Genomic DNA, 17,221 nt, shown 5'->3' with positions numbered 1-17,221 from the left:
CATTTGTACATTCCTAATGTCTATCATGTGCAAAAACAGAAAGTAAACAGCTTTAAAAATAGATTAGATTAGATACATCATACAGATCATATAGGTTCATATAACAATAACCCAGGCCACAGTGCACAGATATCTGGGCTGTAATGTAATGTTTGAATCGGTAAGTGTTAATCATAGTAACAGCATAGGGACACACTGAAATTCAATAAGCCTCAGGCAGACTAACTAATAATACTGAGAAAGATAGAAAGATGGACAGGGAGAGAGGGGGATGGGAGAAAAAGAAAGAGGGATAGAAAGAGAAAGAGTGAGATAGAGAGAACAGAGAGAGAACATAAAAAACTGAAAACTGTCCCATTTAGTGTGAATGCTCCACTCATTCCTACAGCTGAATGGTGGTTTTCCATAACCAGCACACTGACATGTAAACGCGCCCATATGAGCTGCATACAGTACATACTCACACACACACACACACACACACACACACACACACACACACACACACACACACACACACACACACACTCTCTTAAAACACACAGCTGCGTCCCGGAAGAAGCCCACGTCTGATCCGTCACGCCACTAAAGCCTGTTGGGCCTGGGAAAGGATCTCCAACTGGTTTATCCACCAGCACAGCAGCTGTGTAGAAACACCAAGGGTTGAACACAAGAGGAGGAAGGGAGAGAGAGAGAGAGAGAGAGAGAGAGAGAGAGAGAGAGAGAGAGAGAGAGAGAGAAAGAGCGAGAGAGAGAGAGAGAAAGTGGGAGGGAGAAAGAGGGAGCAAGAAAGGAAGGGAAATAGAGAGGGAGGGGGAGAGAAAGAGAGAGATAGGAGGAGGATGGGGAACCTAGCTCTGTCCCAGCCCATAAGGTTGTTCAGTCAAACCTGCTTCCTGGAACTCACCCATAATCCTTCATGCTCTGCAGCTCCATTCTACACTTCTGTACCAGTGGACCAGTGAGCACAACCTGTACACGCTGCTGCAGATATTAGTTGTAATATTAGTCCGTGTCTGGCACTAGTGTTTGTGCTGCCATACCATATGATGTCCTAAAACCTACATATTATTACATACTAAATATGTATATTACAACAAGCTATATATTTAAATATTAAAATATGTAAGGCTGCAGTGATATAGTGTGTGGGTATATAGTCAATATGACACCATCATAAAAACTGAAATCCTGATTAAGACACAGACACAAACACACTAGTGCTGCCACGATTAGTCGACTAGTCACGATTATGTCGACTATTAAAATAGTCGACGACTAATTTAATAGTCGATGCGTCGTGTTTTTTTTTTCTCTCCATACTGCTGCGGTCGCGTCTGCCTTTCTGTCCCTAACGCACATGTGCAGTAGTGGAAACCGAGGTAGACAGTGGACGATATCCCAGGACATTATACAGACTGGTATCATGGCTACCCGGCTACGGAACTCAAAAGTGTGGGATCATTTTCCGTAACCGGGTTCCGAAACGCGTGCAATATCTGCAAGGCAGAACTTTCCTTCCACGGCAGCACAACCGCGATGTACGAGCACCTGAAGCATGTTGTGGCTTATTATGACAATGATGAAAAGGGACCGTCATCTCTGTAATCTAAATCGCTAGTTAGCTGCTAACGTTACCGTAAACAGAGCGCTAACTTTGTACTTACTTATCGTTAGGGGTGGGCGATACTCGGAATTTTGGTATCGATACGATACCGATACGATACTTCCAAACTGTTGGGGGGGGGGGGGGGGGGGGGCGATACTTTTTACTTGAAATGTAAAAAGTGTCTATACTTTTTACTCGCGAAAGTATAATCCATTAATATAATAATTTATATTAAATCATATATATTTTTGCTGATGCTGGTCCAGTGTGTCGCGTGCCAGTGATTATGCCTCGTGCCAATGGTGGCACGCGTGCCATAGGTTGCCGACCCCTGCTGTAGACGGTCAAGCAGTTTCAGCTGTGGAAAATTCAATTAAAACAGGCGAATACACCACAATTAAGCCAACTACAGGAAAGTCTGATGTATGGAAGTCATATTCCATTGTAATTAATGGAGAGGGAAATCGGCTTGTTGTGATTGATATCAGAAAGTGTTGGTGTACGTCACTGACGGCATGTGTTTGGACTGTGGTAAGAAATGGGACAGCGCGATCCATCGCTATATTGCTGTTTTAATAAATACATAAGAAAATTTCAAGTACTAAATCTAATTAATTCGATTCATATTAGGATTGCGGGCGGGGGCGACAGAAATGTGTATGTGGCGGGCGGGTGTGGGATTAAAACAAGCGATTTTTTGGCAGGAGCGGGATTAAAACAAGCGGGAGCAGGATTAAAAAAGTAGTCCCGCGCAGACCTCTAAACTGCAGCAAAAGAATCTATATTTTCGCCATGGTATCGATCCGATACCGATCCTCACCTTTGTATCGATACTATCGATATAAATATCGATCCGCCCACCCCTACTTATCGTGGTAACTGTAAAAGATAACATTAGTGATGGCGATTTGTTTCATTAGCCTTAGCACGCATTCGTGTGTTTTCTGTAACGTCAATGAGACCAAAACTTTATTTTTGTGAATAATTCCTTAGTTTCAGGTACCTACCTAATTTGATTTATATGTAGCTACGTTTGATGCCAGAGACAAATGAAAGAAAGAAAAACCTAAAAAAAAAAATTCTTTATTATTGGATTTATTTTTGCGTTGTTTAAGCCAGTGCCTTATACTTATTTTAACAACAAGTTGCATATTTCATTAAAGGTTTAATGAACTATGATCTTAATTGTTTTTATTTTTAGCTGAAATCTAATGATTATATAATAGCAGTTGCATTCTAGTGTGATAAGCTGTATGTTTTATATTCAATTAACGCACGATCCGATTAGTCGACTAATCATAAAAATTAATCGGTGATTAGTCGACTATAAAAATAATCGTTTTTGGCAGCCCTAAAACACACACACACACACACACACACACACACACACACACACACACACACACGCGCGCGCGCGCGCGCGCGCACACACACACACACACACACACACACACGCACACACACACACACACACACACACACACGCGCGCGCACACACACACACACACACACACACACACACACACACACACACACACACACACACACACACACCTGGACTGAACAGGCATTCCCCCAACAGTCTGGACCTGAGTGGAAGCTCAAACCTGAATCTGTCACAATCTGAGTACTGGCTGCAGAAAGTGCCTGGTCAAAGTTACCAACAGGGAAGAAGCATCATATACTCACTAATACTCAACACCTTGTTAAGGTTACTAACAATAAAGAAGTATCATATGCTCACTAATACTCAACACCTTGTTAAGGTTACTAACAATAAAGAAGCATCATATGCTCACTAATATGGCTGCATAGCTCTCCATCATTGGCCTTGTATGTTGAATATTTAATAACTGTTGTACTGTAAAATGTTGCTTGTTCAGAGTTCACTATATTATAATGACTTGAAGGTCATATGATGGCCAGAGCTCAGATAAATTTCTGATGGGAGGCAGCACTGTGAGAGGCAGAACCGTGAGAGGCAGCATTGTGATAGGCAGCATCGTGAGAGGCAGCACTGTGAGAGGCAGCACCGTGAGAGGCAGAACCATGAGAGGCAGCACCGTGATAGGCAGCACTGTGAGAGGCAGAACCGTGAGAGGCAGCACCGTGATAAGCAGCACCGTGATAGGCAGCACTGTGAGAGGCAGAACCGTGAGAGGCACACTGTGATAGGCAGCACTGTGAGAGGCAGAACCATGAGAGGCAGCACCGTGATAGGTAGAACCATGAGAGGCAGCACTGTGAGAGGCAGAACAGTGAGAGGCACACCGTGATAGGCAGCATTGTGAGAGGCAGAACCATGAGAGGCAGCACCGTGATAGGCAGCACTGTGAGAGGCAGAACCGTGAGAGGCAGCACCGTGAGAGGCAGAACCGTGAGAGGCAGCACTGTGAAAGGCAGAACCGTGAGAGGCAGCACCGTGAGAGGCAGAACCGTGAGAGGCAGCACCGTGAGAGGCAGCACTGTGAGAGGCAGCACCGCGAGAGGCAGAACCGTGAGAGGCAGCACTGCGAGAGGCAGAACCGTGAGAGGCAGCACTGTGAGAGGCAGCACCGTGACCCTGCCATGCTTTCCTACAAGGAACCACTCTGTTAGTACAAACTCTGCAGATTAGCATAAGCCAAAAGAACCTTTATTTTCTTCACTCTATCTTATCTCTGTCATCTCTTTGATATCTCAGTACAGTGACAGGCTATAATCATAAAATTCACTCCCATGCTTTACTCTCATGTTGACTTGTGAGTTTGGAATAATGCTTACGTCTAAAAAAGGGAAGAGAATTTATAGGTCCACCAGGGCTTCAGTGCAGAGACACACTGTCAGATCACAAGTTTTGTAAGTTCTCAGCATCAACAATTACATTTCCTTCAGAGCATGTGGCAGAAAAATCACACACACACACACACACACACACACACACACACACACGCACACACACACACACACACACACACACACACACACACACACACACACACACACACACACATATTTGGCTTTCGGGTTAAATTTATGGATAACGTAAAACGTTGACGCTACATTGATATTATATTATGAAAGTAGGGCATTAAAGTAGAAACATTGGTGGTTTTCCTATGATTTCCTAATCTCAATGGTGATTTCCTAATCTCAAACAATTTACTGAAACAAAAGCCAACAACAGTGGTGGGCATATACCCAACAAAAAACATCAGTGTCCCAATAACTTGTCGTGTGCCCTTGAGTATCAACTACAGCTTGACAACAACATCTCATGCTGTTCAAAAGTCATCTTATTGTCTGCTGAGTCATGGCACCCCACTCTTCTTGAAGGGCGGCCCTCAGGTCATAGAGGTTCTGGGGTACAGATTTACGAGCCTCCACACACCTGATCCCATCGATTTTCTATGTGCTTCAGGTCTGGAGAAAGTTAGGCCACTCTGTTTGAGGTACCCCAGTTTCCAGCAGTCGTTCCCTAATGATGTGATCTCGATGAGCATCATTAGGGATCCATGAAGATGAAATTTGGCCTGTGTTGATCATGCAGAGGGACAATGACTGGATTGATGATGTTATTTAAGTAGTATGGGCTCGTCACAAAGTAATGGCAGTTCTGTATTGACTACACACACCTGCCCGGACTACAACACCTCCACCACCAACGGCTCGTCTGGTGACAGCAGGTGTCTGGTGCATAGTGCTCCCCTTGGCGTTTCCAACATGGTTGGCGACCATCATTTCTTCTCAGCGTGAATTGACTTTCAGCAAAGGACCTTTCTGTGTCTTTTTGTGACTCTTCCAGTCTTTCTGTTGCAACCGGCTGATGACACTCTGTGACACTCTGAGCTCAGTGGTCACTTCCGTCTGAGAACGTCCTGTTTGAAGCCTCACAACAGCGCTGTACTGTTGATTAATTGTTAGGTTTTGTCTTTGACACATGATGTCAAAATGTGAACCAGGAAATGTATTGGTCAATTCAGGGATAAAACACCTGCCGTAAATTTTGCCATTAAGCTCCTTCTTAGAGAACAGCATGTTGTGCAAAAAGTATTGAAACACTGAACAGTTGGACATGTGCATTCAAAAGTTTAGAGAAGATCACATTAAGTTCACCTGTAAGGATCAGAGTGCATTTTAGGTTCATCCTGAAATTTCACCCAAAAGCCAAATATCTCAAACTTTCTGTGAGTAGTGTATATATGCATGAACACACACACAAACAACTGCCAATGAACCCAGCTGACCCATAGCCTGTCCTGTTGTAAACTCTCTCTCTCTCTCTCTCTCTCTCTCTCTCTCTCTCTCTCTCTCCCTCTCTTGCTCTCTTTTCTGTCTCTCTCTTTTGCTCTTTTGTCTGTCTCTCTCCCTCTCTTGTCTGTCTCTCTCCCTCTCTTTATTTCGCCTTCACCAACACGTATTGCAAAACCAATATTTTATACACTTCAATGCAAAGCAGGAAATGTGGTACATCTCATTATCAAGCTTGTATGCTAATCGCAATTTTGTCATGCTAATCGCAAGCTTGTTTTGATGGTAACATTAGTACATTAGTGTTACAACTTTAATAGAAAAAGTGGACATATGAAATCCACTAGAGGAAGGCTTCAGGTGACTTCTTCCAAGTGACCTCCCAACATGTCATGGTACCTGAACCTGCACTGACAGGTGTGTGGAATGGTGAGTGTGTTATCATCAGCAGTAAGTATATGGTGACAAATAGACATTTGACCACAGAATTATCTCTACAAATGCTGACTGCCACAGCCATGTCAGGATATAAAACCACTTTCACTAGTTGCTAAATTTCCTGTCATTAAGGAAGCATGTGATATGGACCTGCTAAGCTACATCCTACAGGACTGCTGACTATAGGAAGTCACATCAATCACAGTAATCTGGCCAGTACTGGACCAACTGGACTAATCTGGTACTGGACCCCTGCACGATGATCAGTGTTGGGAACGTTACTTTAAAAAAGTAATTAGTTATAGTTACTCACTACTTGTTCATAAAAGTAACTGAGTTAGTGACTGAATTACTCTATTTGCATTACAGTAAAAAAAAAATTATATGCCAATGAATAAGGATTTTTTGAAAAACCAGTTTTCACAGTCAGTTTAAATGAGTAGATCAGAAAGGTGTTTAACTTTTGATATTTATTGCACATCAACAGACCAGTGCAGGATAAAATCCTTTATAATCTTTGTAAAAAAAAAAAAAAAGCAAACAGTTACACTATATAAAGTGCATTTACATCAGGGGTGGGCATTTAATTTTTACAAGGGGCCACATGAGAAACCTGAATTGTGTCAGAGGGCCACATAAACGAAAATGACATCATCGCGGTGGCTCCGCCCACCTCGCACGAACTTCTGCGAACGGCAGAGGCGTTTATACTTGCCGCGTCACATTCTGTGCCTCGGCGCAGATGGAAATTCTGAAGTGAGGGGGACCAAGCTGTACAATATATACGTTTATGCTTGTAGATCAGGGGTCACCAACGTGGTGCCCGCGGGCACCATGTCGCCCGCGAGGACGTTATGAGTCGCCCGCGGGCTTGTTTTAAAAACAGCTCACTATATTGCCATGCACCAAAGCGCTGCATCGTTTATGTTTTTGCTGCTATTAGCGATTGTCCGCGGTTGCTAGCGGTCTTCCCGCTTAGCAATTGACACGCGCACATGAACCCAATCCACCCCCCCCCCCGCTCAACAACTTTCGTTCGCCACCCCCCCCCCACCCCCCGCTCAACAACTTTCCTTCTGGTAGCCCTCCGCAATAATTGGTATCCAAGAAGTAGCTCCCAACTTCAAAAAGGTAGGTGACCCCTGTTGTAGATGCTAGATTTCGGATGGGGTCAATATAAATCTGGAGGGGACATATTGAAATTGGTGCTGGGAAATATTGAAATGGACCTTGAAAGTGACGTACAAGTGCTCTAATTCCACCTTGTAAAGATGTAAAAACCCTGCAAACATGACTTTGTTTATCGACAGCACGCGAGTCCCGGGCGGAGTCACCGCAATTACGTCATTTTCGCCGCGCGGACCCTCGCGCCGCGTCAAATATAAACCAGGCTTAAACCTACCTTTAAATCACTTCTACGGCACTTTCAAGGTCCATTTCAATATTTCCCAGCTGACTCAGGTTCTCTCTAAGCTCGGTTTCTGGAACGGAAAACCCGGAGTTTTCGTTAACTCTGAGTTTACTTACCCAGTTTCGTCACTAAATCCGCTTTCTGGAATGACCCCCCTGTTCAGTCAGCTATTTGTTGTGAATCGAAATACAGTCACAATTTCAAGCATATACAGTCACAATTTCAAGCATTTTCAAGTACTTTAGCCTAAATTCCAGCACATTTCAAACCTGGAACACAATGCAACATTAAAATTCGTCACGTAAATGTTCCGCTAACACAATCGTAGCGATTTCAAAATAAAAGCATCACAGTTGTATTGCACGCACGACATATATATTTGTTTCATTTATGATTGGCCTCTCGCGGGCCGGACAGGGACGCACAACGAGCCGGATGTGGCCCGCGGGCCGTGGTTTGCCCAGGTCTGATTTACATCTATCTGTCACGTTGAGGACCCCGGGCCCCTCCCTTTTGGGCGTGTGTTTACGTCGTCTACGTCTCCTAGTCTGCGTCTGTGGATCTCCGTGGGTGCGGTTATGTCTTGTGATCATCGTCTCACCTGTGGCTGGTCTCGTAATCACGTGGGGTTTATGTGGTTTGTCTACTTAATGTGCGTTCGCGCAGTGTCCTGTGCTCGTCGTTGTCTGAGTCTGCATGTTGTGTGTGCATGTCTATATGTTTTTTGTGCGCTTACTGCGCTATATCTGTTCAAATAAAAGTGACGTCTGTCGCCAAGGAAGGATTCCGTGTCTCATCCTTCGCTGCTCCGCCACCGTCACACTATCAAATTAAATTAAATTCTCTCAACCTGAGACAACTGGTTTGTTCACAACAGAAGTAAACTTAACTACTCTTAATTAAATAAATCAAATACCCAGTCTGGTAGACATTCAGGACCTTCAAGTATTTTCAAATAATGTTTATATCGCCACCTTGAAAATGCTAATTGTTCTTCGGCTTGCTCCTGACTCGCCATTTCTGCCATTTCTCCGTTTGTGTCATGTGTCACTGGTGTGCTTCGGCACGCGTGTAAAAACACTGGCTCTGATTGGCTACCATAACGCTGCCTTAGCCAATCACTTACTGACTTGTTAAGTTAAACAGGTGTTACACCGAGAACTGTGACCTATCGAGATCTGTTACTCCTCACTAGCCTGGGCAGTGGTCCGCTCGGATTACTGTTAGTGTATCAATATATAGTAACGCACCGCTTTTAATGACCAGTAACGTCAACGGCGTTGTAACAACAGGAAAAGTAATTAATTATATTATCCCGTTACTGACAAAATGACTCCGTTACCTAACGCTGTTATTTTTAACGGCGTTATTCGCAACACTGATGATGATTCTGTGTCCTCTACTATTCTTTAAGAGTTGTTACCTAACCCAAGGACTACTACCAAGCAGTGGACACCTCTACCAGGACATACTTCTACCAGGACATACCTCTACCAGGACATACATCTACCAGGACATACCACTACTAGGACATACCAGGACCAGGCCATACTTCTACAAGGACATACTTCTACCAGGACATACCTCTACCAGGACATACATCTACCAGGACATACCTCTACCAGGACATACCTCTACCAGGACATACCACTACTAGGACATACCAGGACCAGGCCATACTTCTACGAGGACATACTTCTACCAGGACATACCTCTACCAGGACATACATCTACCAGGACATACCTCTACCAGGACATACATCTACCAGGACATACCTCTACCAGGACATACCTCTACCAGGACATACTTCTACCAGGACATACTTCTACCAGGACATACCAGGACCAGGACATACCAGGACATACTTCTACCAGGACATACCTCTACCAGGACATACATCTACCAGGACATACATCTACCAGGACATACCACTACCAGGACATACCAGGACCAGGACATACCTCTACCAGGACTTACCACTACCAGGACATACCACTACCAGGACATACCAGGACCAGGACATACCTCTACCAGGACTTACCACTACCAGGACATACTTCTACCAGGACATACCAGGACCAGGACATACCTCTATCAGGACATACTACTACCAAGACTTCCCTCTACCACAGAGGCAATGCACCACTGCAGATGAACCGCCGACACTGATGCAGCTTTAGTATATTCTTGTTTTGCATAAGATGACCATACTCTACAATGGCACGCTGAAATTGCCTTAAGAAAATATCACAGACCACAGTAATTGAGAATGTCAATATTCATTAGATCCAGGCCTTTGGGGCAGTACTGGGAGGCTCTTCAGCTCAGCATGGGTTGGAGAGCAGGAGCACGTTCCCTCGAGACCAGGACATCCTGACCCAGGGGCTCTCTGCTCTGCTCTGCGGGTGCCAGGTCACACAACAGAAGGTCCTGCAAACCTCTGCTGAGGTGAGATAACGCAGGAGCACATGAATAAATGAGAGAACGTAACACCTTCTCAGAAGCTAGGACATTGTACAATCAACACACGGCTTTTACATCCAGGCACACACAGAGAGAAGCAGCAGTCAACTGCACACAGTGTACAGTCTAAACCAGAAACCATCACCCCCTGGGGGACTGAACCGGGTACAGGGAGGGGAGAGAGGACACCACACCAGGACAGAGCACCTTCCACCACTGGACACGCAGACATACAATTATTCACACACACACTTCCACCAGGACATTTTTAGGGTAGTCAATTTTTACATAACCTACATGTTTTTGGACTGTGGAAGGAAACCAGACCCCAGAGGAAACCCACACAGACACGGAGAGCACAGGGAAACTCCACCCAGACAGGACCACGAACCCCTGACCCACTGAGAAGCAGACATGCTGTCCACTGTGCTCATGGGAGTTTAGAGTTGATCAAAACTGATACGACTGATTGGCCAGATCTGCGCAAAAATACAACAGCAGTATGACACATACGCTTACACAAGTGAGGAGTCCAATACTCGTGAGTGCTTACAAAAACACATCATCTTACAGTCTGAGTTTGAGCTCAGTTTGAGTTCTCGCCAAATATCGTTAACAATATTTTTCTCTGTAAGAAATGAGAGGCCAATTCCAGAGTTTCGAGTTCTGAAATTTCATTTAACACAAAGCAGATGCCTCATAAACCGGAGGAGGCCGCACCGTGAGAATCCAGACAGTTCTGCAGGGCTCCAGAGCCACTCGGAGCGTAGTGACTCAGGACCCATCAGCCTCAACGCTGCTTCACAGCACCGCTGAGACCACGGCGAGCAGCACGGAGGAGCCAGCGTGCTCTCAGTGTGGACGCTGGGCAACGACACCGAGTATTAGAAAATCTGGTCTTTTTCCTACACAAAAGAGAGCCTGTTCCTTAAGTAGGTGTATTTGCACACATAAGCGTCCACACGCACACACAAGCACATGCGCACACACACACACACACACACACACACACACACACACACACACACACACACACAGTCACCTTCAGTTCAGAGTGTCTGTTCACACCCTCAACACATCAACAGCTCTTGTGGGTACTGTAGGGAGGGGCTGGGATTGCTGGTTCCAGTCTACTCTGTCACTCTCTTTGTGTCATTAAGTAGGAGGTTGCCCTTGCCATCTTTCTCTCTCTCTTTCTCTCTCTCTCTCTCTCTCTCTACCTCCCAAGATTCAAGATTCATATTTTACAACAATATTACCAAGGCATTACAATAGCAAAAAAAAAACCAATAAAATAAAAGCAACAATAATTACAAAGTATGTGACAAGAGTACTAAATAAAAATTATTAAAATTACCCTCCTTCTCTCTCTTCCTCTCTCTCTTTCTCTCTCTCATCCTCTCTTTCTCTCTCTCTCTCCCTCTCTTTTTCTCTCTCTCTCTCTTTCTCCCCTCTCTCTCTCTGTCTCTCTCTCCCTCTCTCTCTCTCCCCTCTCTGTGCTTCTTCCCCTCTCTCTCTCTCATAACCACAGATCTATTATCAGAGGAAGAACGTAAGAGATAAAGATGGAATGAAGGTGTCAGAATGAGAAAGAAGAACGCTGAGGTGGTTTTGCAACCATGATGACACAGCAGAACGAGGTGAGCCTGGCCCTGCGGCCCCAGTTTACACAAGCACACCACATTAAAGATACTCACTCCCACCTTCCTGGAGTCATATCAGCAATACTCAGCACTGGGTCAACAGATTACAGAAGGTTAGCTGTTATTTATTCACTACCATCATAAACAGGACATGAGTGTCCCTCCAACCAGCACTATGGACAAAAAAATTATCTTTGTGGTTCTAGTGGGAATATGTCTTGTATTTAGGATCAGTTGACACATTGTTTGTAACATTTAAAATGTGTTGTGGCCAAATACTGGTTGTCATGTCTAATGTCATCTTCACAATTAATTTGTGTGGAATTTGTATTGAATGTAATGAGATTTTGAGGGTTATTTTTAGCGATGCACCGAAATGAAAATTCTTAGCCGAAACCGAAAACCGAAAATGACGAAACCAAGGCCGAAAGCCGAAAACCGAAATAGCCTACATTATGCCAATTATTAGTAACATTGGATTTATGGCTAACCTCACTAAAATCAAGTCATTGCTATTCAAAGTATAAATCAACTACAAACTTTGATTTGAAAATATTTATTTAGCACTGACATTACAGTAATGCATATTATAAAATAAAATTAGCGGTGGGCCGTTAACGGCGATAACGCTGACAACGGCCGACCACTAATTAAATTTAACTCGCTTGCAGACCGTTTTTATCTGAGAGTATAAATATATGTATTTTATACGAGTTAAATTTAATTATAACTGACTGGCCTGAAAGATAAAAAAAATTCTCTCACAAAAAACGTGACGTGAGTTGCAACAACATTAAACAGCTCAGGTAAACATGCTTCTGAGAAATGTCGTCTGCTCGGCAAAACATAACGGGGCTCAATGTGCTCTATTAGCCTACGAAATCCCACATCCTCTACGACAGAGAACGGCTGATCGTCTAAGGCAACGAGTTCCATAATTTTTGGTGTAATGTCTTTTGCCTTGGCGCCATCACTGGAAAACTTTTTTGCTAGCTTTATCCAAATAAGCGCGTGCAGGTGGCGATTTTTGCTTGCGTCATCACAGCACATTGTTTCGGCCGTGTTGTTTCGGTGATGAAAGTATTTCGGCCGAAAACCGAAAATGCACATTTAAGCCATTTCGGCCGAAAATTTTCGGTGGCCGAATTTTCGGTGCATCCCTAGTTATTTTCATTTCACCACATTCAGTCTCTTGCCAGTGTAATGCTAGTGTCATGCCAGAGTCAGGACAGTGTCCTGCACCTCCCCCAGAACACTCTCAAACAAGAACAAAAAGATTTTACTGTTCCTCCAGGATAAACTATAGCCAACGGGGGAGCTTGGTGGTCCTGTGCAGCATGAAAGTGTGTTCAGGACAGACGGAGGATGTTCAGGACAGACAGGAATGTGGAGTGTATTCAGGACAGACGGAGGATGTTCAGGACAGACAGGAATGTGGAGTGTATTCAGGACAGACGGAGGATGGTCAGGACAGACAGGAATGTGGAGTGTATTCAGGACAGACGGAGGATGTTAAGGACAGACAGGAATGTGGAGTGTATTCAGGACAGATGGAGTAGGTGGAGGTGGTTATGCAGTGCTGTCATTAGCACCCCAACAGCAGGGCCCTCAGCATCTGAACACCACGTCCTAATCAGGTGGCCCTTGGACTGGCAAACGTGCATCAAAATGTCAAATACAAAAAAATGAGTCTATGACATCACTTCTCTGAGTCTATAATGACATCTCCACACTGAGTCTATAATGACATCTCCACACTGAGTCTATAATGACATCTCTACTCTGAGTCTATGACATCAGTTCTCTGAGTCTTTAATGACATCTCTACTCTGAGTCTATAATGACATCACTTATCTGAGTCTATAATGACATCTCTACTCTGAGCATATAATGACATCTCTACTCTGAGTCTATGACATCACTTCTCTGAGTCTATAATGACATCTCTGCTCTGAGTCTGTAATGACATCTCTACTCTAAATCTATAATGACATCACTTCTCTGAGTCTATAATGACAAAATTGTTGAAGGGGGGGGGGACGACATAAATTGTTACCGGAGGGGGAGGGGTGTAAAATGTACACAAATTAAGTATTATATCGCCATTATAACTCATTGAATCATAGATATGGATCAGAGGTAAATAAACTAGATTTTTTCTTTCAGCGTGAGAAATCGGAAGTGTGTCGTGAGAGCGTGTGAAGACAGTCAAATGCGTGTGTCTCACGCTCAATGCGTGAGAGTTGGCAACCCTGCTACTCAGAGGCTTTAAGAGGAAAACAAGCTTCTTTCCAAATGACCAAAAATCGTTTTGATTTCTTAAACGTCCAGTGCCGTGCTGCACAGTGCCTCTGTGTTCTATCACATAAAAGCACCGTGGGAGAGGGATAGCAACCTGATGGGTTAAGGTAGTGTAGGGTTAGGGTAGTGTAGGGTTAGGGTAGTGTAGGATTAGGGTAGTGTAGGATTAGGGTAGTGTAGGGTTAGGGTGGTGTAGGGTTAGGGTAGAGTAGGATTAGGGTAGTGTAGGATTAGGGTAGTGTAGGATTAAGGTAGTGTAGGATTAGGGTAGTGTAGGGTTAGGGTAGTGTAGGATTAGGGTAGTGTAGGGTTAGGGTGGTGTAGGGTTAGGGTAGTGTAGGATTAGGGTAGTGTAGGATTAGGGTAGTGTAGGGTTAGGGTAGTGTAGGATTAGGGTTAAGGTAGTGTAGGGTTAGGGTAGTGTAGGATTAGGGTTGAGGTAGTGTAGGGTTAGGGTAGTGTACAGTTATGGTTAAGGGTAGTGTAGGGTTATGGTTAAGGTAGTGTAGGGTTCCAAACGGAGCCTCTGGTTAAGCCAAGAGTCACTCTCAATCACAATCATACAGAATGAGACAGTGTGGCCACAGAGAAACATGCCAGAGAAACAGGCTTGGAAATTACTTCCTCAGACACAGTACAACCCCCCCCCTCACACACACACCACAAAACTCAGGACCACCTAATCCAAAACAGAATGCAGTGCCCCTAAACGCCACAAAGAATGAAGTTTGTGAAGTTGTGAAGCTGTGAAGCTGATCTAAGACCCCTGGCCAGCCACTCTCTACATCACCCTCTCTGTCTCACTTTCTCTACATCACTCTTTCCCTCACCCTCTCTCTCCCTCACATTCTCTCCCTCAAGCTCTCTTCCTCTGGCAAACGAGTGTGTGGAAAGGCAAGTGAATGCTAGCAGCCATAACAGCCTCTGTGGTTTAGTGTGTAAAACAGCTTCTGAAGGAGGCCAAGCAGAAGCAAGAAGCTCCTCCACCAGATGGAAACACAGCCTGAAGTAAAAGTGCCTGTCCGTACTGGGAGGAAGAGGAGGAGGTGTGAAGCACACACAGTCAGGTCCAACCTCTCCACTGCCCGTGCCTCACATCATGTGATTCACAGGTGCAAACGTGCCCAAGAGACAGAAGGCAGAATGGGCTGAACCAGGGGGAAGAGCCAGCAGCATTTAGCAGATTACCCAGGACTATCCTCAGATTACCCAGGATTATCCTCACCCTAATCCAACAGGAGCTGTTTTCAGCTCAGATTAGGACTTTCCAACCTCCTGTTACCAGCAGTGCCCATTAACTATGCACAAACCCACACACACAACACAGACATGTGTGTGTGTGTGTGTGTGTGTGTGTGTGTGTGTGTGTGTGTGTGTGTGTGTGTGTGTGTGTGTGTGTGTGTGTGTGTGTGTGTGTGTACATAGGTGCATGTGTGTGTGTGTGCTTGTACATAAAGGTCAACACCACAACTAAGATGGAAGACACTTTGAATTTGTGTGAGATTACCATACAGATTAGCATGCAAATTAACATGCAAATTAACATACATATTAGCATGCACATTCCAAATGCTGATGAGGATAAAAAGCTTGAATGCTGAATGTTGAATAGAATGTGAGCACCTCTGCAAGTGTATCAGATCTCAGAAACACATTAAAAACATAATAATGATTTTATGATCCTAAACTAGGGCAATCTGCTAAACATCCATTACATTTTAAATGTGGACCTGGTGTGGCATTCCAAAGAAACCAGCACTGATACACTGCAACACCAGCACTGAAACACTGCAGCATTAGCACTGAAACACTGCAGCACCAACACTAAAATACTGCAGCATTAGCACTGAAACACTGTAGCACCAACACTGAAACACTGCAGCACCAGCACTGAAACACTGCAGCATTAGCACTGAAACACTGCAGCACCAACACTAAAATACTGCAGCATTAGCACTGAAACACTGTAGCACCAACACTGAAACACTGCAGCACCAGCACTGAAACACTGCAGCACCAACACTGAAACACTGTAGCACCAACACTGAAACACTGCAGCACCAGCACTGAAACACTGCAGCACCAACACTGAAAAACTGTAGCACCAACACTGAAACACTGCAGCAGCAGGACTGAAACACTGCAGCACTAACACTGAAACACTGCAACACCAACACTGAAACACTGTAACACCAGCTCTGAAACACTGCAACAGCAGGACTGAAACACTGCAGCACCAGCACTGAAACACCGCAACACCAGCACAACACTGAAACACTGCAACACCAGCTCTGAAACACTGCATCAGCAGCACTGAAACACTGCAGCACCAATACTGAAACACTGCAGCACCAACACTGAAACACTGCAGCACCAGCACTGAAACGCTGCAGCACCAGCACTGAAACACTGCAGCACCAGAACTGAAACACTGCAGCACCAACACTGAAACACTGCAATACCAGCACCAACACTGAAGCACTGCAACACCAGCACTGAAACACTGCAGCACCAGTACTGAAACACTGCAGCACCAACACTGAAACACTGCAGTACCAGCACTGAAACACTACAATACCAGCACCAACACTGAAACACTGCAATACCAGCACTGAAACACTGCAGCACTACCACTGAAACACTGCAGCACCAGCACTGAAACACTGCAGCACTACCACTGAAACACTGCAGCACCAGTACTGAAACACTGCAGCACCAGCACTGAAACACTGCAGCACCAGCACTGAAACACTGTACCACCAGTACTGAAACACTGCAACAGCAGGACTGAAACACTGGAGCACCAACACTGAAACACTGCAGCAGCAGCAGCAGCATTGAAACACTGTACCACCAGTACTGAAACACTGCAACAGCAGGACTGAAACACTGCAGCACTACCACTGAAACACTGCAGCACCAGTACTGAAACACTGCAGCACCAGTATTGAAACACTGCAGCACCAGTATTGAAACACTGCAGCACCAGTACTGAAACACTGCAGCACCAGTACTGAAACACTGCAGCACCAGCTCTGGGGCAGTAAGGAAGAGATTTTATGTTATTTCCTGGCTGCATCTGTCGCGCATATCAGCACTCAACATGATAAGGAGTATCTATGGTT

The 17,221-nt window shown here is 44.7% G+C and overlaps 1 protein-coding gene across 7 annotated transcripts in view; it reads right to left on the bottom strand.

Moving 5' to 3' along the window:
• The window catches only part of rxrgb (retinoid X receptor, gamma b), a 50,655-nt gene that overhangs the window by 18,510 nt on the left and 14,924 nt on the right, over nucleotides 1-17,221 (bottom strand). Inside the window, exon 4 of one of the 7 annotated variants that reach the window (XM_077017376.1) lies at nucleotides 7,680-7,758. The exons of the other annotated variants lie outside the window; for them this stretch is intronic. The gene's annotated coding sequence lies outside the window, so the exon portion shown is untranslated. The remainder of the gene's footprint in view (nucleotides 1-7,679; nucleotides 7,759-17,221) is intronic. 7 annotated transcript variants of the gene reach the window in all.

Source organism: Brachyhypopomus gauderio, chromosome 9, assembly GCF_052324685.1.
Source record: "Brachyhypopomus gauderio isolate BG-103 chromosome 9, BGAUD_0.2, whole genome shotgun sequence".
NCBI lineage: Eukaryota > Metazoa > Chordata > Actinopteri > Gymnotiformes > Hypopomidae > Brachyhypopomus > Brachyhypopomus gauderio.
This window is presented reverse-complemented; position numbering and strand designations above follow the sequence as displayed.